Genomic DNA, 24,156 nt, shown 5'->3' on the forward strand with positions numbered 1-24,156 from the left:
GTGCACAAGGGTCAGGTGACTGAAAGTCACCCAAAAAGCCTAGCTGCTTCACCCTTAAGTCCACCTGCTTCCACTTGACCAAAACACTATCTTCCTCCCAGATGGTCACGTTGCTTCTGGCGATGATTCCAATGGCCTGATCGACAGCACTCTATAATGCTATGTATTTAGCGCTTTGATGTCCCACTGCGGACACGCTGCTGAATAAAAGAAAACTGTGACTTGATAGGGCTTCTGAAGGGTTGCAATGATATGTACTACACAGAAACCGGCAAAGCTGACGTAAGTAGTTTCGCTTTAAACCCTCAAGGTGCCACCAGCTTTGCAATAAAAGCCAATGTAAAAAGGCATGAAAACAGAGGTGGAGAATGCAGTCATTGTTCCCGCTACCTCTCCCATGCAAAGCGAGCGCTTAACCATGAGCTAATTCCCCTCAAAGCAATCAATAATTGGCGATTTTCGACGTGGTCAAAATAGAAAAAAAAGATCACATTTGCTCTGTGGTGGCCTCTTTGCCCTGCCCGCCGTTTAGTCGTCAAAATGCCTGGAATAGTGCGCTTTTCTTTTGAAGGCCCTATCTGGTCCTGCTCCTGTAAACGTGTGAGGAGCCCTGCATGCCGAATGACGAGTTACTCAGAAATCAATGCACATTGGCACTGCCTTGTATTGACATTCTGCTACTTTCTGGCAAGGCCGTTTTCTTTTTTACATTATTTTCTCTTTAGCCCGAGCAGCACCAAGCAGAAGACTTGAGGTTCCATGGTGTAATGGTTAGCACTCTGGACTCTGAATCCAGCGATTCGAGTTCAAATCTTGGTGGGACCTTGTTTTTTTACCAGCACCGCACAAAAAAAGCTGGAATAGCATTCTTATCTCTTGAAGAAATTGACAGTTACTTTGAGCTTTTTAACAAACATGGCAGAAAGTGGCCTGTTAGCTCAGCTGGTTAGACCGTAGTGCTAATAACACCAAGGTTGTGGGTTCGATCCCCGTACTGGCTAAAATTTTACCCTTTAAGGCCTCAGAGGCATTTCAGGATTCTGCTTAGTCTCACAGACATGAATGCTGCAGGATACTTGTGAAAAGGCAGTTGAAATAGCTCAGTTGGGAGAGCGTTAGACTGAAGATCTAAAGGTCCCTGGTTCGATCCCGGGGTTGTAAAACAGTGCTGTTGTTCTATTTTGTGCACAAGGGGCAGGTGACTGAAGGCCCTACCTGGTCCTGCTCCAGTAAACGTGTGAGGAGCCCTGCATGCCGAATGATGAGTTACTCAGAAATCAATGCACATTGCCACCGCCTTGTATTGACATTCTGCTACTTTCTGGCAAGGCCGTTTTATATATATATTTTTTTTATATTTTTTTTCTTTAGCCTGGGCAGCACCAACTGGAAGACTTTTATTAAGCTTGGCAGTAAGTGGCCGGTTAGCTCATACTGCCACTTGTAAGTCGTGGTTATTCTTGGTCACACCGGCCAATCACTTTGTGAGCTGGAACCAAGATTCACCCTATTCTTGGTTAAGGCAGCCAATCGTGTTCTGAGTTACAATGAACGCTATGGCCAATCAGAGCCCTTATACCATCCATGATTTGTACTGTAATAAAAGATTTCGTTGCGGATTAATTCGGAAACCAATTGCAAAGTAAGTATTTTTTTAACAAGGTGGTTTAAATGAATAACCATTACAGTAACGTTAATTACTACAAAATAATTATTATATGATTGTTATAGATGTTTTATAACGTTATTTGGTAAGATTAATGTTAGCCGACCAAGCAAACTGTACAGTTTTACTACAAACATTTTAATGCAGTTATTAATTAATTAATATGGATCATGCATGATTGCATCTTTAATAATAAACCAACAATATAAGGGTCACACATCAATCCATCACTAATAATAATGTTATTATTATTAGTGATGGATTAAATTGTGACCCTTATATTATTGGTTTATTATTAGTGATGCAATCATGCGTGATCCATATTGTTTTATGCTTTATGATTAGTGATGTATTATGCGTGAGCATTATTAGATAAGTTTATGATTAGTGATGTAGTGATATGTGAGCGTTATTATACTATTTGTTTATAATTAATGACTGATGAATTGATCCTTATATTTATTATTAGTGAAGTGATTGATTAATGTGTGAGAATAATGCACGGGCATTATTGTAACTATGGTAGTAAATGACAATATAAAGTGAAGTAATGTATAATAACTGCATTAAAATGTTTGTAGTAAAACTGTACAGTGTGCTTGGTCGGCTAACATTAATCTTAACAAACAACGTCATATAACATCTATAACAATCATATAATAATTGTGTTGTTGTAATTAATGTTACATAGATGATTAATAATGATAGATTAATAATGTTAAATAGAGCTCACCGGAATGAATTATAAAATTGTATAGCTTTGAGGCATAATGAATAGTGCGACAAATAGAGTTAAACAACCTCTTTGCTTGCCATTTTAAGACTTGCTGTCTTTTTTTAGTCTCTGTGTGCAAAAACGTCTTGCCTCCTATTCAGCGTTGGCGCTGTGGCTTAGTTGGTCAAAGCGCCTGTCTAGTAAACAGGAGATCCTGGGTTCAAATCCCAGCAGTGCCTTATGTACAGGTTTCGTGTTTGCTTTTGTTAAGAGTAACGAGTGTTTACGCAGCGGGATGTTTAGCAGTCGGTTTCTTAACAAAACTCAAATCCTTAAGAACGCTGCTCGTTCAAGAGGGCTTTGGACGATGCCTTTATATAGCATAGTGTGGTAATGCCTAACCAATTGGACTTTAATATTTCAAGTCCAGACATTCCCACATGCTGCGCTCCCGTTGTTAGTTTTTTTTTTTTTTTTTGGAATTAAACATTTAGCCAGTATCAAGGTCATTTGGCGCTGTGGCTTAGTTGGTCAAAGTGCCTGTCTAATAAACAGGAGATCCTGGCTTTGAATTCCAGCAGTGCCTTGTCCGCAGTAGGCTGTTCATTCATGGGCCAGAGAGTACTAAAAAGTGCTTTCTGTCCAACAGTTCTAGAGGAAGCAGAGCACTTAGGCTCTGTGGCGCAATGGATAGCGCATTGGACTTCTAGGTTGTGAGCTGAGCCATTCAAAGGTTGTGGGTTCGAGTCCCACTGGAGTCGCAAGCTTTCCACTTTTTCTTCACTGACTTAAGGTGTGGTGCGTTTCTAACATTTTAGGCATCTGTCCATCCCGTTTTGCTTCTTTCTTTCATTGCGCAGTGCAGGCTCAGATACTAGGGGTACTCTACAATAAAGCAGATGACTTAATTGAGCTGTTTTAAATAAGGGAGATTAGAAAACGGTGTAGGGCCTAGTGGGCTTGAGGAATGACTCGTCGGCAACCTGTGGTTTTGGGGAAAAGTAACTGCCACCTATTGTTGAGATCACGCCTTTTGGATTTGTCGTACAAGAGCCTCTTTATGCATGTTCAAAGTAACTGAGTAGAAAGCACAGTAATTTTTGCTTCCCCCCCCCCACTGTCTTAGATGAAACTGCGTTTGGAAGTATCGTATCCAGAAGTTTTTTCTTTTAGTGTTAAGACTAAGTTGGCCAGAGCACCTGTCTTGGGAACAGCAGGTGCTAGGTTCAAATCCAAACTGCACCTTTCCCTCAGATTATGGGAAAGTGGCTTTCTGATCTGAAACTCTTTCAATGGCCGATAGCATATGTTTGTCCTGATTTCCATTTTCCGAGCTGACTCTGGGTTTGGATGACATGGTCAGGCTTGAGACATGATCATCCAGACTCTAAAGGACCGCGTCCGGCTTGTCAGCATTTTCTGCATCCTGACATGCTGGTTTTTGTTGTGTATTATTTTTTCTTCTTCGATTTTTGTTATCGGGCAAATGTCTCTTACTGTGAATTTCTGTGGCGCTGTGGCTTAGCTGGTCAAAGCGCCTGTCTTGTAAACAGGAGATCCTGGGCTCAAATCCCAGCAGCGCCTTAGTCCAGGTGGTGCGTGTGCTTGTTTTATGGAGCTCACCGGAATGAATTATACAATTGTATAGCTTTGAGGCGTAATGAATAGTGCGACAAATAGAGTTAAACAACCTCTTTGCTTGCCATTTTAAGACTTGCTGTCTTTTTTTAGTCTCTGTGTGCAAAAACGTCTTGCCTACTATTCAGCGTTGGCGCTGTGGCTTAGTTGGTCAAAGCGCCTGTCTAGTAAACAGGAGATCCTGGGTTCGAATCCCAGCAGTGCCTTATGTACAGGTTTTGTGTTTGCTTTTGTTAAGAGTAACGAGTGTTTACGCAGCGGGATGTTTAGCAGTCGGTTTCTTAACAAAACTCAAATCCTTAAGAACGCTGCTTGCTCAAGAGGGCTTTGGACGATGCCTTTATATAGCATAGTGTGGTAATGCCTAACCAATTGGACTTTAATATTTCAAGTCCAGACATTCCCACATGCAGCGCTACCGTTGTTAGTTTTTTTTTTTTTTTTGGAATTAAACATTTAGCCAGTATCAAGGTCATTTGGCGCTGTGGCTTAGTTGGTCAAAGTGCCTGTCTAATAAACAGGAGATCCTGGCTTTGAATTCCAGCAGTGCCTTGTCTGCAGTTGGCTGTTCATTCATGGGCCAGAGAGTACTAAAAAGTGCTTTCTGTCCAACAGTTCTAGAGAAAGCAGAGCACTTAGGCTCTGTGGCGCAATGGATAGCGCATTGGACTTTTAGGTTGTGAGCTGAGCCATTCAAAGGTTGTGGGTTCGAGTCCCACCAGAGTTGCAAGCTTTGCTCTTTTTCTTCACTGACTTAAGGTGTGGTGCGTTTCTAACATTTTAGGCATCTGTCCATCCCGTTTTGCTTCTTTCTTTCATTGCGCAGTGCAGGCTCAGATACTAGGGGTACTCTACAATAAAGCAGATGACTTAATTGAGCTGTTTTAAATAAGGGAGATTAGAAAACGGTGTAGGGCCTAGTGGGCTTGAGGAATGACTCGTCGGCAACCTGTGGTTTTGGGGAAAAGTAACTGCCACCTATTGTTGAGATCACGCCTTTTGGATTTGTCGTACAAGAGCCTCTTTATGCATGTGCAAAGTAACTGAGTAGAAAGCACAGTAATTTTTGCTTCCCCCCCACTGTCTTAGATGAAACTGCGTTTGGAAGTATCGTATCCAGAGGTTTTTTCTTTTAGTGTTAAGACTAAGTTGGCCAGAGCACCTGTCTTGGGAACAGCAGGTGCTAGGTTCAAATCCAAACTGCACCTTTCCCTCAGATTATGGGAGAGTGGCTTTCTGATCTGAAACTCTTTCAATGGCCGATAGCATATGTTTGTCCTGATTTCCATTTTCCGAGCTGACTCTGGGTTTGGATGACATGGTCAGGCTTGAGACATGATCATCCAGACTCTAAAGGACCGCGTCCGGCTTGTCAGCATTTTCTGCATCCTGACATGCTGGTTTTTGTTGTGTATTATTTTTTCTTCTTCGATTTTTGTTATCGGGCAAATGTCTCTTACTGTGAATTTCTGTGGCGCTGTGGCTTAGCTGGTCAAAGCGCCTGTCTTGTAAACAGGAGATCCTGGGCTCAAATCCCAGCAGCGCCTTAGTCCAGGTGGTGCGTGTGCTTGTTTTATGGAGCTCACCGGAATGAATTATACAATTGTATAGCTTTGAGGCGTAATGAATAGTGCGACAAATAGAGTTAAACAACCTCTTTGCTTGCCATTTTAAGACTTGCTGTCTTTTTTTAGTCTCTGTGTGCAAAAACGTCTTGCCTTCTATTCAGCGTTGGCGCTGTGGCTTAGTTGGTCAAAGCGCCTGTCTAGTAAACAGGAGATCCTGGGTTCGAATCCCAGCAGTGCCTTATGTACAGGTTTCGTGTTTGCTTTTGTTAAGAGTAACGAGTGTTTACGCAGCGGGATGTTTAGCAGTCGGTTTCTTAACAAAACTCAAATCCTTAAGAACGCTGCTCGTTCAAGAGGGCTTTGGACGATGCCTTTATATAGCATAGTGTGGTAATGCCTAACCAATTGGACTTTACTATTTCAAGTCCAGACATTCCCACATGCAGCGCTACCGTTGTTAGTTTTTTTTTTTTTTTTTTGGAATTAAACATTTAGCCTGTATCAAGGTCGTTTGGCGCTGTGGCTCAGTTGGTCAAAGTGCCTGTCTAATAAACAGGAGATCCTGGCTTTGAATTCCAGCAGTGCCTTGTCCGCAGTTGGCTGTTCATTCATGGCCCAGAGAGTACTAAAAAGTGCTTTCTGTCCAACAGTTCTAGAGGAAGCAGAGCACTTAGGCTCTGTGGTGCAATGGATAGTGCATTGGACTTCTAGGTTGTGAGCTGAGCCATTCAAAGGTTGTGGGTTCGAGTCCCACCAGAGTCGCAAGCTTTACTCTTTTTCTTCACTGACTTAAGGTGTGGTGCGTTTCTAACATTTTAGGCATCTGTCCATCCCGTTTTGCTTCTTTCTTTCATTGCGCAGTGCAGGCTTAGATACTAGGGGTACTCTACAATAAAGCCGATGACTTAATTGAGCTGTTTTAAATAAGGGAGATTAGAAAACGGTGTAGGGCCTAGTGGGCTTGAGGAATGACTCGTCGGCAACCTGTGGTTTAAGGGAAAAGTAACTGCCACCTATTGTTGAGATCACGCCTTTTGGATTTGTCGTACAAGAGCCTCTTTATGCTTGTGCAAAGCAACTGAGTAGAAAGCACAGTAATTTTTGCTTCCCCCCCACTGTCTTAGATGAAACTGCGTTTGGAAGTATCGTATCCAGAGGTTTTTTCTTTTAGTGTTAAGACTAAGTTGGCCAGAGCACCTGTCTTGGGAACAGCAGGTGCTAGGTTCAAATCCAAACTGCACCTTTCCCTCAGATTATGGGAGAGTGGCTTTTTTTTTTTTAACACTTTTATTGTTTCAGAAAGGTGTGATACATTCTTACTGTATTAGTAACCAAATACCAATCAAAGAACTCCCGCCCCATCCCGACGTTCAAAATAAAAATAAAAATTTTAAAAAAGAAAGGAACAGAATAAAAAAATGCATTCTCATGCGAGGAAAGTAATACAAAAACAAATAAATAGAAAATAAAGATTAACTAAAATAAACTTAAAGATAAAAATAAAAAGGGCAATTTTGTTAAAAATTAAAAATATATAAAAAAATAAATACCATTAAAAAATTGACATTTCAACATATACAGTCCAGTGAAATTATATTAAAGTTAGTCATTACAAACACAGTGTATTTTAACAGTCACATTGTTTGGGATTACTAAACAGTCAGTGCACTGTTATTTAAAAAATGAAGGAAGAAGTCCCAAATCTTGTAGAATATGTGCATTTTTTGTTTGATTGAATAAGTCAACCTTTCCATTTCTATACAGGAAGACATTTCCTTAATCCAGAGTGACAAAGATGGAGCATGAGTACTTTTCCAGTGAATGGCAATCAGGCACTTTGCATGTAATAGACACAGATTTATAAACTTCTGTTTATATGACTTCAGCGATAAGGCAGGTGGGAAAAGACCAAGGATACAGATTTTAGGGCAAAAAGGGATTTCTTTACCAATAGTTTTAGAGATTACACCAATTATTTCTTTCCAAAAGAATTGCAAGTGCTCACACTGCCAAACACAATGGAACAGTGTGCCCTTGTAAGTCAAACATTTTCCACAAATGTCCAGAATATTTCTATTAAATTTATTTAACATTTCTGGTGTTATATATGTTCTCATTACCCAATTATATTGGATTAATTTAAAACGGGTATTGATTGATAATGTTTGCGCTTGAAGACAACTTTCTTCCCATTCATTTTCTGTAATATCTATTTGAAAGTCTTCAATCCAAGCCAGTCTTTTATGATTTGTAGATTCTTTGGAAGCATTAACAAATTTGCTATATAGTGTAGAAATTTAGTATTTGGCACTGGGATCTTTAACTGCAATTTCTTCTAAACTACTTAGGGTCGGACACTAATATGAATGATTTTAGATCTTATAAAATTACGGATCTGAAGATACTTAAAAAAATGAGACTGAGGAATTTTATATTGTAAGGTCCACCCAGTTGGCCCAATGCTGGTGTCCACTGGTGGATGAAGGTTCACTGCATGTTCGGTCTTTCCAGTGCACAATGTTGATTTATATTAAACTTAACTCATATCTGACTCCAATTTTAATATGAGGTGGTTTAAAATATTAATATATTTATCCTCGTTTTATCTGACTCCAATTATAAAACATTAAGAAGATTATATCAATATGTAATTTAGATAAATGTTTGAACCGTTTGTCTTCGCTAGTAACTATTACATCCGTTCATTCGGGTGCTCATGTCGCTCAGAGAAATCGCCTCGGCCGAAGGCGTCCCTCACGGTCACACTCCGGTCAGTCTTGAATATTAAACAGAGGTAAATTGACTAATACTTTAGATGGCCGCTACCAGCGCGCTCGTTCTAAAATACTTTAGTTAGTCCCGCTTAGATGTACACCTTTGAGTTAAGACAATCATCATTTCTAATTAGAGGTTAGGGCATTAATATAAATGTACCCGACTACTGGACTCTATAGTAACTTTGGTTTTCACCAAGCCCATGGTTTCCCATATGAACTTAGTTTAGAATAATATTACCTTCAAACAAAGGTCGGGTACCCAATCTAGGTTAGTCGTGCAACACCTTGTTGACCTAGACGGAAGTTATCGCCCTTTCCACCTAAGTACACATGAATCAATATCAAGAGTCAGCCGGATCCCTAAAACACAATTAGTGTGCCCAATGCTCCATCTCAATTGGATTTTAGTCCGTCTACTGACCTGACGCAAGACGTGCGGAAACAAGGATACAGCGTAATCTACTTAAATTAATAATTACAGAGTGAGCAAAATATGGTCAAACATTACAATTTATTAGTCAGGTAAATGTATTATGCCAATTCAATCAGTCAATTCATAAATGATCAATACAAAACATCAAATTATCAAAGATAAATCCAAGATGAAAAAGATGCATTCCTGACTTTGTAATATACATAACATGGCGCAAGCCATGTTATGGGCTGATCTGGTTAGGCAGAATCGCCCTGAGTTTTTCTTAGGCCCCGTTTACACTAATGCGTTTTAGTTTGAAAACGCATAAGTTTTGCTACGGTTACGCCATCCGTCCACACTACGCCGGAGTTCTCGAGCGCCGAAAACGGAGCGTTTCGAAAACGCTGGAGAGGCCGTTTTCATTCTAAAACGCTGCAGCTCCGTCTCAGTGTGGATGGGGAAAGACGGAGATATCTGAAAACGGAGGCGGGGCTGCAGACATTCGCCTCTCTGATTGGGGCTTTTCCTCAATATTAAGTAGCCTAACACACAGTTCAGTCCTGAATATTCTCCGTGTAAGTTCAGACTTCGCAAGTTTGATCAAGGCTGCATCTCTTCTTCTCAGTTTGATATGGAAAACATACCGAGGACACGCGTCAATCTTCACAGGGAACAGTGTACTTTATAACTTCATTCACATCACCTTGGCTACGTTGTTTCACTTTCTCAACAATAAAATGTAAACTTGATATAAGGAACTGCCTATTTTTATTTTAATATTAACAACTAAACAGACAGCAGAAATGTTGAGGCGTCGTGCTGCATGAGAGTCATCTTCACTGTGTGCATATTTATAACAAAACGGAGCCGATAACAACTGCCTCCTTTCAATTTCAGTGAAAATACGAAACACACCCTCTCTTTTGCTGAATATCAGTTTTAATAATCGATAATGGCCATTATAAAAGTATAACATACAATAAGTTTATACATTATAGGAAATAAAGGCAAGCGATCAGTCAATATACAGAATGTAGGCTACGTGCTTACATTAATCATTAACTTATCTTTGCGCTCAGCCAAAACACGTTACCTGAGAACAAGTAATAGATTCCAGTGACCAAAGTCAGGCAATCTGTCGTTAGATAAAGACAACAAGATGAATGAAATATCACGTTTAATAAATATAGTGAGATTAGATCCAGCGGGAGATGCTTGATGAGAAGTCCGACTAGCAGAGCTCTCATCTGGGTAGATGGGCTCCAGCGATTGCCAAAGTGTGTGTGTGTGTGGTCACGTGATGTGCGTTTTCAGCGTTTTGGTGTGGACGGAGAGCAGTTCAGAAACGCTGGGTAAAACGCGAGTGTGGACGCGGATCGTTTTCATTCTAAAACGCCGTTTTAAAACTAATACGCACTAGTGTAAACGGGGCCTTAGACCTTACCTTAAATAATCCAAGAATTCCCTCAAGGAAGGGGGTGTGAATAACAAAGAAGGCATTCACACTTAGTGTAAAAGTCACACCCCTCACAGTGGTTTAAAAGATGCCTGAAGTTATATATTTATTGTTCTGATTATGTCTATTTCTGAGAGAACGAGACCATTGTACCAATCGCACTGAGACATTTCAAATGATATCAAACATGATGGTTAAAGTCAGTTTGGTTAATTCTAGAACATTCAAACATTGAAATGGCCATATGTGTGAGTTGGGGGGATGAAGCTGAGTCTCAGCATAGTCAGATGCAAATGCAGCAGGAACTGGTTTTTCACGCATTCCCCCCTGGTGGGTTGTGGAGTTCATTGGCCCTGTCTTCAGCTCATGTTTTGAATTGTCAAAGATATCAGAATATTTGTAATATTTCAATTCTTACAATATCTTTCCTTTAAGGTTTCAAAGGACATCAATATATTATCTTCATAAAGATCTGATATCTTTTGCAAGCCTTTCTGGAACCACAGCTTAAAACCCTTGTCTGATTTCCCTGGTACGAATAATGCATTACCCCAAATGGGAGAGAATTTAGAAAGTACCGGGGTTTCTCCCAGCTCAACCTGTGACTCATGCCATGATAAAATAGTGGCTCTCACAAATGGGTTAGATGTATTTTGTTTGAGTTTCTTTAAAGAATCAGAGTATAAATATGTGTCAAGACTCAAATTGCCTGTACATTTTTTTTCAATCTGTATCAATGGAATGCTAGGTGAGCCAGCAAACCAATAACATGCAGATCTTAGCTGAGCTGCCTTAAAATACCAAAAAAGATTAGGGAGTCGCAGCCCGCCTCGTTCATAAGGAAGATACAGGAGTAATAAGCGAAGCCTTGAGCGTCTATTATTCCAAATAAATTTAATAAATGCCTTTTTCATATTTGAGAAAAAGGAAGGAGGAGGGGTCAGGGGGATTGACTGAAACAAATATAGAAATTTAGGGAGAATATTCATTTTAATGGTATTCACCCTTCCAATAGTAGTGAGAGGAAGAGACATCCATCTGTTCAAACTTTCGTTTACCTGAGTTATCAGAGGAGTATAATTGGCTGAGATAAGATTTTTTACTTGTGGAGTAACTTTGATTCCCAAATATCCAAATCCGTCTACAGAAGTTTCATAAGGGTGTTGTATTACTGGATTTTGTCTCTTTAACCCTTAAAGACCTAGAGGTATTTTGTGGGCACCTAATGGGCCTATATTATTATTTTTTTAAAAAGCAGTTTTATTTTTATTTTAGCAGTCAGCCTCAAGTGTCATATATCATTTTAAACAGGAGAACCTGAAGTTTCAATCTGTATCATTTAAAGGTCCAGTCTAAAATATTTTTTGGTCCAAAAACATATGAAAAGACAGAAAATATTCCAGAATTTTCCAGAAACGATTTTTAAAAAAAGTGGCATTTTCCAGTTATTTCAAACAAAACCTTATGAAGTTTGTTTTTCTTTCTTTAGAAATACATGCTATGATGTTTTATACTTCCAAAATAAATTTTGTCTACATCCACAATTCCCTGAGCAAGTTATAGCAATTTATTTCAATGTTATTCCAAGGCGTTTTTCTATGGGGGAAAAAAATGCATTTATTTACTGACAATGTATTTGCCCAAAAGTTCTGGGAATGAACTAAACAGAAAAAAAAATGTTACAAAAAAATAGAACAGTGAAGCAAATTTGACTTTTTCCAAATAATATATTTTCAGTTACTATAAACAACACCACTTACAATGAACAAATAAAAAAAATAAGAAAATAATAAATAATGTGTCAAAGTCCAAATAAACATGGTGCAAATCCTCAGTAAAAAAATAGATATAAATATTTACTATACCATAAATAGTTACATAACTAAACTAGATTCAATATGGAACATCCTTAGGTTTTATGTGCCAGCATGGATATGGTTGTCTGTGAATATGGATTTGGATATGGTTGCCTGCAATGCAGACAAACAGCTGCACCTTCATTTGCGTCTTTTGGAAACAGCAAGAGCAGCAGTTCGTCTTTGCTGTGTCACTGTTTTGTCATGTTTCTGTGCTGCTGTGCATGCAAAAGTACTTAGTATGAAAATTATTTCATGCAAAACATGTTTTTTTGCGTTTTATATAGCCGCGCATAAATGTATGCCTATCTCTCATTCCGTGTTGTTCAAAAAGCTTGTTGATCCACAAACAAAAGCGAAACCTATGCTTATTGGTTGTGATATAGCGAGTTTGAACCAATCTGGGCATGGAGGAGGGACAATGCATCAATGTATGATGTCTGATTTGTCCGGAGACTTAGTGACGAGCGTTTCTTTGTCAAATCAGCGTTGTCAAATTTTGATGACGTAACCGCACTGATTCCGGAGCCTCTGAAAGTCCGCGAATGTTAGGTGATACAGCACTGGAAAGCTGAGATTCTCTTCTTTATGCCAATCTTTGAATTGTATGAATCGGATCAGCGGATCAAAAGTTATTAAACATTTAAGAGCAATACTTATTTTTAGCCGCGGGCGGCTGTCTCGGTCTTTAAGGGTTAAGAGATTTTGTTCATTAAGAAAGAGGATAGATGACTTTGAATAGTTAACTTTGTAACCTGAAAATTTTCCAAATTTATTAATCAATTTGTTAAGATTTGGTATTGAATCTTTAAGTTTTGTTAAAAATAAAACAATATCGTCTGCGTAGAGAGATATCCGATGCTCTACACCTGCAATTTCAATTCCCTTTATAAATGGGTGAGTTCTAATTGCTATTGCCAAAGGTTCCAAAGTCATTACAAATAATAAAGGAGAAAGTGGACAGCCTTGACGTGTGCCACGATATAGATTAAATGGTTTGGAGATTAAGTTATTGGTAATTACTTCTGCAGTTGGACTTTGATACAAGGTCTTCACCCACTGGCAAAAATTCTGTCCACATCCAAAACGGCTGAGTATGTCAAATAAATAGGACCATTCGACTCTGTCTAATGCTTTTTCTGCATCTAACGATAAAATACCTGTATCTTTAGAGCCATCCATCTCATGAACGATATTTAGTACTCGCCTGATGTTATGAAAGGCCTGTCTGTTTCGAACAAAGCCATTTTGGTCCATTCCTATTAGGGACGGTATATGAGCTTCCAATCGAAGGGCTAAAATCTTGGCTATAATTTTGGCATTAGAGTTCATTAACGAAATTGGCCTATATGATTCACATCTGTCTAAGGGTTTATGGGGTTTAGGAATGAGTGTTATTAATGCAGCTCTTAGAGAAGGAGGAAGACAGCCCTCCAACATCGACTCTTCATACATTTCTAACAAAGGAACTGCTAATTTATCTTTAAAGGCTTTATATATATATATCAATTGGTATCCCGTCTAGTTCAGCTGTTTTACCACTTTTCATATTCACAATAGCATTTAAAATTTCTTTACTAGTTAGAGGTTCCTCCAGTTCTTTTTTTGGCTTCAATGCTTATAGAAGGAATCAAAAGATCATCTAAAAATAAAGTTTGGTCCATGCTGCATTCTGATGATTCAGTATTGTATAGCGTTTGGAAGAATTTGGAAAAAAGTTTCATTAATCTCATCTGGTAATCTCATCTACAAGCTGTTGTATAAATATTATGTATAGCTTTACTTGATTGTAATTGTTTTATCTGCCAAGACAAAAGTCTACTTGCCTTTTCTCTATTCTTATAAAATGTTTGTTTAAGACTGATTAAACTGGCTTCAGCTTTTGTTGCAGATATTTCATTATATTTTGCTCTTAGAATAAGCAGTTCCTGTTTAAGTATGTTGGGATTTGACAAATCTGAATATATATCTTCTTCTAATTTCCGAATTCTTTCTTCTAAATTTTGTAATTGCATTTTCCTTTTTCTATTGACAGAGTGTAGCAAGTACGATTGATTTGTCGCGATAGCGTATTTTTCAATGTGGGCCAATTGGTCAGAAGAGAAAGAACGGCTACTGGAGAGAGAAAAGCAGCACAGCAGGTGAGTGAATAATCAGACACAGTCAGTTTTTTCCTTCAATATAGTTTATATAATTAGAAATATGTTATGAGTTTGTGAATTTCTGTCCAATAAGCATAAGTATTTATGTATATATAGGTTCGATTATAAATTATAATAATAAAAAGTAAATAATTTTCTCTTTTTTTCTTTACACAGATGAACGTGAAGTCAATATACAGTTAAAACAAAGTTGTGATCAAGACAGTTGAGAAATTTCAAACACTTGTACAAAATGAAAATAAAAATCTTAGAAAGCTACAGTGTTACCCTTTGTATAAAACAAAGTAAAGAAGGCAATAAATTTGTGATAAAAAATACTCTGTATTCTCAAATATAATAAATAAAAGAAAATAAAGAAATAAATCAATAATAAATATACCAACTCTACTCAAATGCAGGCTATAATTCAATATTCACACTTTTAACTCAATAAATCATTAATGTGCTCAAATAAATCACCTCTCTGTTTAAATAATCAATACACGGTTCAAATGAATCACCTCCCTGTTCAAAAGATCGCTACTCTGTTAGAATGAATCACCTCACTGTTCAAAGAATCAAAACTCTGTTCAAATGAATCGTTCGCTACTCAAAAGATTCGTTTTGCTGTCCAAAGGATTTGTTTCGCTTTCAGATGATTCGTTCCACCGGTTGCCGTTCACAGTTCAATACCAAGGATTTCGTGAAAGAGAACTGTTGATTCTCTTAGCTCAGTTTGTAACACTCGTCTTTAAATCAACGGGATACACAAGAAAAAAATAAAAGATATGGTTCAATTCTCTAGTTTCTGTATTCAAATTTCATCATGGATTGAGAGATAGTTCATGTAATAGAACCACAAATGTCTCTGAACAAATCTTAACAATGAAACAAAAACACAAACAACATTTATACAATAACATAATACAAAAATGGTGAGTGAGGGTGTGTGTGTATGTATGTATGTATATGTGCAAAGTCCAAAGTCCGTGGATGAGAGTATATGCAAAATGGATTGTTCTCACCAGAAAGGTTTGAGTCCAGATAATTGTACCATCATAAGTTGCAAGTGTCCTCTTAGGATAGTCTTTACTTCAGACGTGAAAGACTAACAAGTCCAAAAAGGGCAAAAAATCCACAAAAACGATTGTCCTTCGCACACGAAAACAAGAAAAAGTTAGACCTTGGCAAACTCTTACTCCATGTGCTCCTCTGACTTCTTCGGATGACACTGTGAGTAATGTCCAGGTGCCCTCTATCTCCCCCTTGTGGTGAGTATGTTATGTGAATGTGTATATATAGAAAAAAGATCAACAGAACAGGAAATAGAACACCGATACAATCACCTCACCTCATCCCTTCAAAATAAAGAATCTAAAATAAAAGTCCATTACTCAGTTGTATATTCGTAGCCTCAAGAACCGTGAGTATGCTTTACTGCCAGGCCTATTCACACATTTAATGAACATAACAGAAAGCGTACCTCAATTATGTGGCAGCGCTACAAGTTCCAGTAAAGGTTTTCCGTTGAGGATTTTAGGAAAAGTAAGAAGGAAAAGCGGAAGGTCGCGATGAGTCCGAGTCTCGTTTCTCCAAACAATCAAAAGAACTCTCCTACCAGTCCGGTGGCACAAACACACAGTCTAACAGGAGAGTTGGTTCCGTGGGTGGCTCGCCGTAAGTTTCTCCTCGAGTCCAACGTGAATTAGGGACTCATCACAGATGCTTCGACACACACAAAAAACCCAGCCTTGCAAAACACAAGGCAAATATCAATTAATAGAATGTCTTTAACAATAAATCTCATATGTACACGCTTCATATGCACATTTACTTGACATATATACACACATTTTTGACACTACTTGAAATCATGTTAAAATGAAAACAAAAATAAACACAAACTCACCAAGGAAATCACTCAAAATCAAAGCGAAAACCCAGGAAAACTCCAGGTGGCACTCGTGTGCAGATTTCACTCTCATATACAAATGACGCTTTTTCTCTCAATCCTTCATCAAAAATATATTATATAAATCATTGCAGCATCTTATTAACGGTAAAATTGCACAGTTAATACGAATTTAGAACATTAAAAGATATAAATCTAATAGTTTTCTACTGATAATACAATATCAACTTACTTCTCTCACTCCCTTGCAAACACTGAATCACCATAGCAACAGTAAACACAAACTAACAGACAAGAGAGATTTGTTATAGTTTGTAAAGTTGTTCTGCTGCTATAGCAGAAGGCACGATGATGTCATTCTAAAGCAATACTCCCTTGAATGCTGTATAATACTCTTTTATAAATTATTTATATAAATAAATAATTTTAATGTATATTATTTAATCGAGTATTCTGCCAGTGTTTTTTCTCATATTTATAAGGGTATTTCTATTTTTTCTATTGTTGTGTACTACCAACTAGTAACCTGGGTTATCCGGGTTACATTCTCCCCGCCTGGAATCTATGCAGGTCCCTCTGCATCTTTTAGGCTGCGTAACGGCAGCAGAAGGGAACATTTTCTGCATTAAAAGAGAGGCTTCTCTGGGGCAATCAGACTCCTCTAAAGATGCAGTGACTGCTGTACTGAGACCTTGTAGTAAGGATTGTATAACCAGAGAAAGAGGATTCCCTAATTGAGAGTACTGTAGCCTTTGTGGTGGCTCACGGTGTCTTCGCGAACGTCTCAATGTATTTCTTTCAACCTGGTCGATCACTGCCTGGCCTCTGTGAATTTTTCTCTGATCAGCTTCATCATCTATTTCACTCAATATTTCCAGTTCATCTCTCTGTTCCAATAGTTCTTGATCATTTACTACAGGTACGTTTCTTAACATATCTGGTCTAACAGAATCCATTACAGGTGTGTTCTCTCTTTCAGGTTCACTCATGGGACAGTTTTCATCTTCAGGTAAGTAAGGTAAGTTCTCTTGTGGTATCTCTATTGCAGGACAGTCATTGATTTTACTTTTCACGACTCTTGTTTTACTAGAAAGTTCTGCAATCGGCCTGTCTCTTGAAGGCTTAACATGTCTTGGATTGAAGAGGATTCTGCTCTCTACTTTTGGTAAGTGTCTACGTGAGTAGTGATCCATTGAATCATCCTCAGAGTCAGAACTCTCAGTCATAGTATCAGGTTCTCTTGCAATAGTGTTTGCTCGAGTTCTAGGTCTGCGGGGTGGTTTAGGTTTTACTGGCTCAGGCATGCTTTCTTGTAAGAATCCACAGGGCAGCAGCAAGTCTCGATGCAGTGTGCGAAGTGGGCCATCCCTGCCTTCTGGACTAACAGTATAAACAGGTAAGTCTCCCGCCTTCTTTAACACAACATAGATTTCTTTCTCCCACTTATCAGCCAATTTATGCTTTCCTCTTAGCTTGACATTCCGTACTAGAACACGATCTCCAACCTCAAGGAATGAGGTGACTACTCGCTCATCAAATCGTTTCTTGTTCCTTCTTGCTAATTTTGAGGCATTCTCAGTAGCTATTCTATAGCTTTCCTCTAAGCGATCTTTCAGATTTCTCACATAAATGGAATGAGATGGGGATGACCCAGTAGCAGGTAAACCAAATGCTATGTCTACTGGCAGCCGAGGCTGTCTCCCAAACATCAGCTCGTAAGGTGAGAATCCTGTTGTGTCATTACGAGTGCAATTGTAAGCATGGACTAATGGTTTAACAAAGTCTTTCCAATAGGTCTTTTGTTTGTCCTCCAGGGTCCCTAACATTTGGAGCAATGTTCTGTTGAAACGTTCTACAGGGTTGCCTCTGGGATGGTAAGGCGTAGTTCTTACTTTTTGTATTCCTGCTATGCCACACAGTTCTTTGATTATTCTTGACTCAAAGTCGGGCCCCTGATCACTCAGAATTCTTTCAGGAAACCCGTAATGGATGAAAAAGTTGTCCCATAAGCATTTGGCCACAGTTTCAGCTTTCTGGTTTCTAGTGGGCACTGCAACAGCATACTTGGTGAAATGATCAGTAATTACAAGGATATCTTTAGTGTTGCTTCGATCAGGCTCTAGTGACAAGTAGTCTATGCAGACTAGTTCAAGGGGTCTGCTGGTTGTGATATTCACCAGGGGTGCAGCCCGCTCAGGAGGGGTCTTTCGTTTTACACATCGCTCACAGGTCTTTACTTTCTCTTCCACAGTTATTGCCATTTTTGGCCAGTAAAAACGGGCTCTAGCCAGGTCCAAAGTCCTTTCAATTCCGAGATGCCCCATGTCATTGTGCAGATTTTTTAATACATTTCCTCTGAGCTTTTTGGGCAAGGCCAACTGATACAATACGCCTCTTGGGTCCTGTCTCTTTCTAAATAAGATTCCATTCTTGAACTCAAAGTGGTCCCACTCTCTTAGCCACAAAGCTACTTCTGCAGGCTCTACTTTCCCATGAGGTTTCTTTCCAGAATTAAGGTGCCTAATTACTTTTTCAAGCACTGGATCAGTTCTTTGACATTCTTTTAACTCTTCCTCTGACATTTGGGGAAGAACTGGAAGGCCTCCTGCCTCCTGCTGGAATTCTTGGGGTACTGCATCAACACTTTGGGACAGTGATTCTACCACAGTAAGTTGAGAATACGGTAGGTTAGAATCACCACAGCTCTGATATACTTGGTGTCGTTCACAGAGGGCTTTTACTGCATCGGGCAAGATAACTTGTTCTGTCTCAGCTAAGTGATGGAGAGTGAATTGTTTGATTCTTTCACGTTCTTTCTGAGAGGCGAAATCATCAATCTGTTCATCATGGGGCCGTCTTGAGAGTCCATCTGCATCTAGATTTCTTTTGCCTGCACGATACTGGATCTTAAAATTGAATGTTGACAGGCTGGACAGCCATCTGTAACTGGTTGCATCGAGTTTTGCAGATGTTAATATGTAGGTGAGTGGGTTGCTGTCTGTAATCACAGTGAACTCTCCTCCATACAGATAGTCACTGAATTTGGCTGTGACTGCCCACTTGAGTGCAAGGAACTCTAATTTGTGAGCGGGGTACTTTGCTTCACTTTTAGTTAGTCCCCTACTTGCAAAGGCAATCACCCTCATTCGACCTTCCTGCTCTTGATAAAGAGCTGCTCCAAGTCCAACAGTGCTGGCATCAGTGGTCAACACATAGGGGAGTCTAGGATCTGCGTATCCTAGGACTGGAGCAGAGGTCAACTTCTCTATGATTGTGTTAAATGCCCACTGACAATCCTGGTTCCATCGCTCTCCAAACTGTTCTTTAGGATCCAGGTAAGGTGTACTTTTTGTGGGGTTTCGTTTCTGATTTTTCTGCAGTGGGGGATATCCAATAGTAAGGTCATTAAGGGGTCTTGTGATTTTTGAGAAGTCTTGAACGAACCTTCTGTAGTATCCTGCAAATCCAAGAAAAGATTTCAGTTCTTTAAGGTTTTTAGGTCTTGGCCAGGTTTTGAGAGCTTCAATTTTGGTTGGATCTGTTTCAACACCATTCTGAGAGACTATGTGGCCTAAGTACTGGACTGATGTTTGGAAAAACTTGCACTTCTTGGGAGAAAGCTTTAATCCGTATTCTTTTAGTCGTGTCAGGACTTGCAAGAGTTTGGCTTTGTGCTCTTCTAATGTCTTGGAAAAGACAATAAGGTCATCTATGAAAACTAGGACGTCTTTTCTGTTAAGATCACCCATGCATCGCTCCATCAGCCTCTGAAATGTACTTGGTGCATTAGTGACGCCTTGAGGCATTCTGTTGAATTTCATAGAATCCTAAAGGACAGACGAATGCAGTCTTTGATTTATCAGCCTCTTCCATCTCAATTTGATAAAAGCCTGATTTTAAGTCGAGAACTGAAAACCATTTGGAGCCAGATAGAACAGAAAAGGCTTCCTCCAAATTAGGCAGGGCATATGCATCTTTTACAGTTTGCAAGTTTAACTTTCTGAAGTCAATGCAGAGGCGTACATCATTGTTTTTCTTTCTTACTACTACAATTGGAGAAGCAAAAGAGGATTCAGATTCTCTGATGATGTTTGCATCAAGGAGTTCTTTAAGATGCCGTCTTACAGCATCGACATCCTGGGGATGGATAGGCCGAGCACGCTGCTTGAATGGGGTGCTATCACTGAGATGGATATGGTGTTTTACTTTGTTTGTGTGGCCATAATCCAAGTCATGAAGTGCAAATACATCCTGCATGGAGTTTACAAGATCAGTTATCTTTTCCTTCCAATCATTTGATAACGGAGAGTCACCAAAGTCAGGGATGATTCTATTTTGTGCAGGATTTGTAACTTTGCTCACAGAAGCATTTACTGGTTTTCTTCCCTCAATCACACTTTGTACAGCATGTACTTCGGCCAATACTGCTTTTGGAGGAATAGTTAAATCAATTTGTGTCTCATTTCTTAGCACTATTGGTATTTGGACATTGCGTTTTGCAGGTAGAGAATGCAAACTGCTTGCCACAAGTAATCCACCAGGCAAAGATGACGATACTGAGGGTTCAATTGTAACACAAGTCTCTGAGAGTGGCCCAATAACTTTGACGCATCCATTAAGAACTACAGTACTTCCAGCTGCTATCACTTCAGGCATGTCTCCTTTTACTTTCACTTGGCCCAGGACATTCACACCAGCCTGCTGCAGTCTTGCTTCTAGAACTCTTATCACAGCTTGATACCCTTGATAACGTGACATAACTCTGGGCTTGACTGTTTGAGCATGACCAGCATATAAGACATCTAGGGTGTTAGTGCCAATAAGGATTTGGGGTGTTTGTGTTAGGTCTGGGACAACTAGGGCCAATGTTGGAACTTCGGCCTCAGTTCCTAAAAACTCTTGTGGAAACTTTAGAGTCAGTTCAACATATCCAAGGTAAGGAACAGCTTGGCCGTTTGCCCCTTCAACCTCCAACAGATGATTCAATGGCTGCATAGGATGTCGTGACAGGTAGCGGTTGTAGAAAGACATGGGGACTGTTGTGACTTGAGACCCTGTGTCTAGCAAGCAGTTCACTTCCTTTTCTTCAATTTTGACTCTAGCAGTACACTTCATTCCCACTAGTCCGGCTGGTAACTTTAAGGAGTTCCTGGTATCTGTATGCTTATTAAGTGACTGTTGATTATTTGGGCTTTGTTTTCTCTCAGTCCCCATCCGCCCTGCGATAGAGACTGATTTTAGTTTAAAGGCACTGTGGCTCCTCCATTTCTAAGATCCCACTCAGCTTGTTTCTCTCTTAATTTTTGTCTCTTTTCTTCAACTCTTAATGGGTTTGGTGCATTTTCACAGTAAATGGCAAGATGACCATCATCTCCACAGCGAAAGCAATACCATGGTCTGGGTCGATTGGTTCTTAATTCAGTGTTTTTTTGCCTTTCATTTCTCTCTCGACTGACACCAAAATCACTAGGATTATTACTCTGTTGAGGGGATTTCTGAAACTGCTTTCTCTGTGCTCCAGGAGTGGCAAGTTGGACTTTAAGCTCTGCTATCTGTCCTTTTAGTTGCTGAAGCTCACTTGCCTCAGTTCTCTCCCTTGCTTCCTGGTCAGCTGCTGTTTTAATGGCAGTGATTTGGCTTTGGAGAGCCATAATCTCCTTTTTCAAAGCATCAGCTTCAGATGTTTCAGGACACTGGGTTTTACTTTTCTGTTTAGAGACTTTCTGTTTTGGATTGTCAAATGCTGGAATATTAGTTGCATCCACTTCAAGTGAGTTATTAAAGTGAGCAGACTGTTGGTGAGTTATTGTTCTTAATTTGAGTGGGGTTGGTGAGGGTCTGCCCAAACCAAGATGCTTTCTCATTCTCTCTTCTTTTGAAGTTTTCTTCTCCTCAGCTGTTCTTAAGAGTACTGCTAACTCAGCAAAGGAGAGTGGATCAGCTTTTATTCTCTCTAGCTGCAATTCAACTATCAAGGCATTGTCCCAACAGCCACGGCAGAACTGTTTCAGGAGATAACGGTCTCGTTCACTCTCCGCAATTCCTCCACGCCTAATGGTAGTGCACAAGAGCACATACAATCTATGAAGATAGGCAGATGATTTTTCACCAGGATCCTGCAGAGTTTTTATGAACTTTGCTAATAATTCATCTCCATCTTCCACTGAACCGTAAACAGACTCTAGTAACCTCAGACACTCTGATGCTGGAGCATTGGGGCTCACATGCTTAATGACATCTGAAGCAGGCGGTAACAGGCTGTCTAGAATTTTTTGCATTTTATGTGACTCAGAAAGGGATAACTCATTCAACAAATAGTCAACGCTTGTCCGCCATGTGTCGAAGTCAGGCTCATTACCTGGACGAGGCATCCGTCCAGAAAAGGCTTTTAAGCGGAAAGAAGCACTGTGTTGGGGCACTGTTTCACTCATCTTCACAACATGTTCCATAATTACTCTCTGAATGTCTGGGGGGTGCATAGAGGATATAGGAATTCTCACAGATGCAGAATTGGCTTCTGTTAAACTATGGGGCGATGTAGTACTCATGTTCACCTTGGCTGGGTTGTTATTATCATTTCTTAAAGCAGATGGCTTGAAACTTCCAGTTCGCTGAGGGGTGTTAGTTACACTTGTCAAGACTTTTGTGCTGGATTTTAAATTTTCAAGTCCACAATCTCTGTATGATGCATCATCCAAATGTGTCACTCCATTAATTTTCATTGAATTTTGCTTAATGATATCTTGTTGGGATTCTACATTTTTATCCTCTTGTGACTTCAGTTGCTTTGCTGTGGCGCTAGATGTGGCGGTGCTGTAAACAGTACTCAATTTATGTATGCGGAATATAACGCTCATATCAGTAGGGCTTACGATAGTCAAAGGCAATTGAGGCTAAATGTTGCAAATGGCGGAGTTGTGTGAAAACTCAACAACTGCATTATGATGAAATGCAGACTGCGGATCATCAATCAGAAAGTTTTGCCGTATAGAACCAAATCTCAAAAGGTAGGATTCTACGACTTCATCTGTTTCAGTTAGGGTTAAACCACTAATAATCACTGCATTTTCTATTTTAACGTCTTCTCGTTCTATGACATCCATTGTAATGTTATATTTTCACTATATATGCGTATTTCAATAATTATTCACCTCAAAAGCTGCTGCTTTCTCGCTCCTGGCTGGCTCGCCAAGATTGTAGCAAGTACGATTGATTTGTCGCGATAGCGTATTTTTCAATGTGGGCCAATTGGTCAGAAGAGAAAGAACGGCTACTGGAGAGAGAAAAGCAGCACAGCAGGTGAGTGAATAATCAGACACAGTCAGTTTTTTCCTTCAATATAGTTTATATAATTAGAAATATGTTATGAGTTTGTGAATTTCTGTCCAATAAGCATAAGTATTTATGTATATATAGGTTTGATTATAAATTATAATAATAAAAAGTAAAAAAATTTCTCTTTTTTTCTTTACACAGATGAACGTGAAGTCAATATACAGTTAAAACAAAGTTGTGATCAAGACAGTTGAGAAATTTCAAACACTTGTACAAAATGAAAATAAAAATCTTAGAAAGCTACAACACTGTGTTACCCTTTGTATAAAACAAAGTAAAGAAGGCAATAAATTTGTGATAAAAAATACTCTGTATTCTCAAATATAATAAATAAAAGAAAATAAAGAAATAAATCAATAATAAATATACCAACTCTACTCAAATGCAGGCTATAATTCAATATTCACACTTTTAACTCAATAAATCATTAATGTGCTCAAATAAATCACCTCTCTGTTTAAAGAGTCAATACACGGTTCAAATGAATCACCTCCCTGTTCAAAAGATCGCTACTCTGTTAGAATGAATCACCTCACTGTTCAAAGAATCAAAACTCTGTTCAAATGAATCGTTCGCTACTCAAAAGATTCGTTTTGCTGTCCAAAGGATTTGTTTTGCTTTCAGATGATTCGTTCCACCGGTTGCCGTTCACAGTTCAATACCAAGGATTTCGTGAA

The 24,156-nt window shown here is 39.1% G+C and overlaps 1 protein-coding gene, 2 long non-coding RNA genes and 6 other non-coding genes across 15 annotated transcripts in view; 8 read left to right on the plus strand and 1 right to left on the minus strand.

The window, feature by feature from the left end:
• The window catches only part of LOC148682349 (uncharacterized), a 771,506-nt gene that overhangs the window by 653,544 nt on the left and 93,806 nt on the right, over nt 1-24,156 (plus strand). The window lies entirely within an intron of this gene.
• Nucleotides 1-24,156, minus strand: part of LOC147845236 (uncharacterized) — a 934,973-nt gene that overhangs the window by 125,689 nt on the left and 785,128 nt on the right. The window lies entirely within an intron of this gene.
• On the plus strand, nt 1,360-16,400 carry LOC148682355 (uncharacterized). The gene is made up of 3 exons (XR_015942931.1): nt 1,360-2,443; nt 4,050-14,970; nt 15,741-16,400. It is a non-coding gene; the product is annotated as an uncharacterized LOC148682355 (long non-coding RNA).
• Nucleotides 2,547-2,620, plus strand: trnat-agu (transfer RNA threonine (anticodon AGU)). Its single transcript has one exon. It is a non-coding gene; the product is annotated as a tRNA-Thr (tRNA).
• Nucleotides 3,054-3,142, plus strand: trnar-ucu (transfer RNA arginine (anticodon UCU)). The gene is given in 2 exon segments: nt 3,054-3,090; nt 3,107-3,142. It is a non-coding gene; the product is annotated as a tRNA-Arg (tRNA).
• trnat-ugu (transfer RNA threonine (anticodon UGU)) lies at nt 3,892-3,965 on the plus strand. The gene has a single exon. It is a non-coding gene; the product is annotated as a tRNA-Thr (tRNA).
• trnat-agu (transfer RNA threonine (anticodon AGU)) lies at nt 4,152-4,225 on the plus strand. Its single transcript has one exon. It is a non-coding gene; the product is annotated as a tRNA-Thr (tRNA).
• Nucleotides 5,493-5,566, plus strand: trnat-ugu (transfer RNA threonine (anticodon UGU)). The gene has a single exon. It is a non-coding gene; the product is annotated as a tRNA-Thr (tRNA).
• Nucleotides 5,753-5,826, plus strand: trnat-agu (transfer RNA threonine (anticodon AGU)). The gene has a single exon. It is a non-coding gene; the product is annotated as a tRNA-Thr (tRNA).

The sequence above is a fragment of the Danio rerio genome, chromosome 4, assembly GCF_052040795.2.
Source record: "Danio rerio strain M-AB ecotype USA chromosome 4, GRCz13ab, whole genome shotgun sequence".
Classification (NCBI taxonomy): domain Eukaryota; kingdom Metazoa; phylum Chordata; class Actinopteri; order Cypriniformes; family Danionidae; genus Danio; species Danio rerio.